The sequence below is a fragment of the Callorhinus ursinus genome, unplaced genomic scaffold (assembly GCF_003265705.2).
Source record: "Callorhinus ursinus isolate GAN/ISIS: 27379988/994484 unplaced genomic scaffold, GSC_fseal_2.0 scaffold2, whole genome shotgun sequence".
NCBI classification, from domain to species: Eukaryota; Metazoa; Chordata; class Mammalia; order Carnivora; family Otariidae; genus Callorhinus; species Callorhinus ursinus.
The window spans coordinates 16,670,865-16,674,507 of record NW_027397064.1 but is presented as its reverse complement, the minus strand read 5'-3'; positions in this window follow the sequence as shown (position 1 = coordinate 16,674,507).

Below are 3,643 nucleotides of genomic sequence, written 5' to 3'. Positions count from 1 at the left end.
TGGGGAGAGTTTCCGTGTGTCACTCAGGCCGCCTGCTATTCCTTCACCTCTTCTAACAGAAACCGCCCGGCCCATAGCTCTTCCTCAGTGGACAGCCCAGCCTTGTCGGTCCTGTGAGCCCCCATTTCCAGACCCCCTCTGCCCCAGCCGATGGGAGCAAGTGGGACCCCGGGCCCATGGGTGCCAGGCCTCAGCGAGCCGTGCCTGTTATGGGGGCCCGATGAGGAAATCGCTGCCGAATAAATGGCTGGACTGGTTCGGTTCTGGGCACTAGTGAGGACATCCGGCCGCTGGTGCTCAGTGTGCGGGTGTCTGGGGAGAAGGGGTGTGGACTTGGGCTGTGGAGGGAGTGGTCGCCTCCTGTCAGCCCCATCTCATGTAGCTCGGCGGCCTGGTCGGGTGGACCCCACGCCTTCACCTCGGTCCCTGCAGCCTCAGTGACCCATTCCGGGGTGCTCACATGACTCAGTTTGGTTGCTGGAGCACCCAAGAAAGAGGTATGCTTTCCCCGTGAGGGGTGCAGAGAGGGTAAGCCTGGAGCTGCCGGCCATGGCGGGGGAGCTTTCCTGAGAGCGGAGCCATGCAGAGAGAGGCAGAGCGGGGGCGGGGGCATGCAGGGCTGGGTCCTGGTGGTGTCTTTGGAGTTCGTGGGTCCAGCTGTGCCTGCAGGCAGGTGCCCCTGGGACTTCAGGTTATGTTAACTAAAGGAGACTCCTTCCTGTTTTTTTTTTTCCCCCTCTCTATTTTTTGGTTTAAACTAATTTGAATCAAACGAGCCGTGGAAAGGGTCTTAACTGCATAAATCCCCACCTGACTTGAGCAAGCCTGACTTGGGATTTGATTTTTGCACCTGAAAAGGAACATAGCAGGAGGAGTGGCACCTACAGGTTTGTGTAGAGAGGCCCTGGGAGGAAGGCTTGGGCAAGGAGCCTTGGAGGCTCAAGTCAGGCTGCCTTTGAGTCCAGAAGCTGGGCTCTGGCTGAGTCTGCTGTGTGGTTTTGGGGTGACTCTCTACGGAGCATTTACACGCCAGGTGCTGGGCCAAGTGCCTAGTGCTGGTCTCTGCTGCTCACGGGGTTCCTGGGAAGGGGGTGGCATCTTGTTATAGGAAATAGGCTCAGAGAAGTTAAATGACTTGTTCAAGGTCACATCAGTAAAGGGAGGAGCCGTGATGCATCCAGGCTCATGTGACTTCACAGCCAGGGCAGTCTGCAAACCAGGGAGCCTCACTGCCTCCCCTTCCCTGTCTCTGATGGGCCTCTGAGCCCTGCCCCCCTCATGGAGGGAACCCGGCCCACCCAGCCCTGCATAATCCTCCACTTGTCCAGGATGGGCAACCGGCTGGACCATATGTATCTGAAGTAGTGAGATGTTAGGTGATGGATTAATTCGTGGGTGATTTTCACTCCTTCCCTCTGAACTGTAGAGAACAAAGATGCCAGTCTTTAGGTGTTAAGTTGAAGGACTAAGGGTAGGAAGAGATTTGAAAGGACCATAAAGAGATATCAAGAGCTCTGCAATAGGGAGGGGGAGAGTTTTTAGAGAAGGGCATTAGGGGCAGTGTAGGAACAATTCCCCTTAACACTGGGGGCTCTCGGTGGAGGGGCCCTGGGCTGAGCTCCATGTTGGAATTAGGGAGGACAGTGACCTGTCAGATGCTCCCTACACCACCAGAGCACATGGAGACGGCCTTTTGGAAGCACTTGGCAGGTTAGTTGCCCAGATTTCTCTTGAATGGAGAAGGGAGAGGGCCCAGAGAATTCTGCGGGTGCCTGGCATGCAAGGAAGTCAGCTGAGAGCATGCTAGAGAGCTTGCCGATTGGTCGTTGGAGGAACACAGCAGGAAGATGGTATAATAAGCCCAGCCCCCAAATGGGGATGTGATCAAGTTAGACTTGAATCGATTGAATTGAAATCATTGATGAGGCTGAGTTGATTTGAACGTTACCAGATTAACTTCTCTGTTGGTTGGAAATGGGGTTTGTTACGAGGATAAATTTGAGTTATCAAAAAATCATTTTTGCATACCTGAATTTGGAGGACTGCCATGTTTCCGGAATTTCTGTCAGTTACCATTGGAAAGGTCAACACGGGGTTTGGGAGGTGTGGACCTAGAGAGCAAGGGGAGTGTGGTTTCTTTACGGTGGTCTGGGGTTACTCCTTTCCCCCCACTAAAAGGCCTTTGACTTAGGGTTCTTGGGGGAGGGATGTACTCTGGAAACTTGGTCAGGCCTCACTGTAAAGCTGTTTTGGAAAAGTCCAAGGTGGGGCTTGGGGTTGGGGTGTTTTGTGGCTAGAGAAGACTGAACTGGGCTCCTGGGGCCCAATTCCACCCTTGACCCAGCCAGCCCTCTGCAAACTGGGGCCCCAGAGGATGGAATCGTTTGGGAGATAATCAATGCACTGGAGGACAGTCACTCAGCCTCCTGCCCTACAAGAGCAAAAGTGCAATAGAGACACCCCTGGATCCTGAGGAGGGGAAGGAACTGTGGGGCTGTAGGAGGGAGAAGCCTTTGATATTGGTTAGAGCCCGCTCCTTTCCCTAGTTCTGCCTTTCCTTTTCTTTCTTTCTTTCTTTCCTTTCTTTCTCTTTCTTTCTTCCTTTCTTTCTTTCTCTTTCTTTCTTTCTTTCTTTTCTTTCTCTCTTTTTCTTTCTTTCTTTCTTTCTCTTTCTTTCTTTTTCTTTCTTTCTTTCTTTCTTTTTTTTTTTTTTAAAGATTTTATTTATTTATTTGAAAGAGACAGAGATAGCGAGAGCAGGAACACAAGCAGGGGGAGCGGGAGAGGGAGAAACAGGCCTCCCGCCAGGCAGGGAGCCCGATGTGGGGCTCGATCCCAAGACCCTGGGATCATGACCCGAGCTGAAGGCAGGCGCTCAACGACTGAGCCACCCAGGTGCCCTCTTTTTCTTTTTCTTTCTTTCTTTCCTTTTTCTTTCTTTTCTTTTTTCTTTCTTTTTTCTTCCTTCCTTCTTTCTTTCCTTTTTCTTTCTTTTTTCTTTCTCTTTCTTCCTCCCCTCCCCCTCCCCTCCCCTCCCCCCTCCCCTCCCCTCTTTTCTTTCCTTTCTTCCTTTTCTTTTCTCTTTTTCTTTCTTCCTTCCTTTCTTGATTTATTTGAGAGGAATAGAGTGAGTGCACGACTTGGGGGAGGGGGAGAGGGATAAGCAGACTCCATGCTGAGTGGGGAGCCTGATGTAGGGTTCAGTCCCAGGACCCTGAGATCATGACCTGAGCAGAAGTCAGACGCTTAACTGACTGAGCCACCCAGGCGCCCCAGTGCTGCCTTTTCTGACCCTCGTGTGGGTCAGCATTGTTCCTGTCCTGAAACATGTTCATTACATATTCATAAGTATACTGAATGGATGGGTTTATTTATTCCTTCACTTGACAGAGATTAGTAGGACACGGGTACTACTGCCGAGCCCATTAGAGCATATGTCAGGGCAGGAGGGTTTCTCCGGTGGCTCATAAACTACTCCTAAGAAAGCAGCTACCTTCTCTGGGCCAGGACCGCTGAGAGGGGACGGCGGTGCCACCATTGAGAGCTCCCTGGAGGACTGATGGGGGCACACTTCTAAATAACGAAGAAGGTCATAATCCAACAGCTATGGCTCAGTGAGCCCTTCCTACGGTCCATGCGTTGT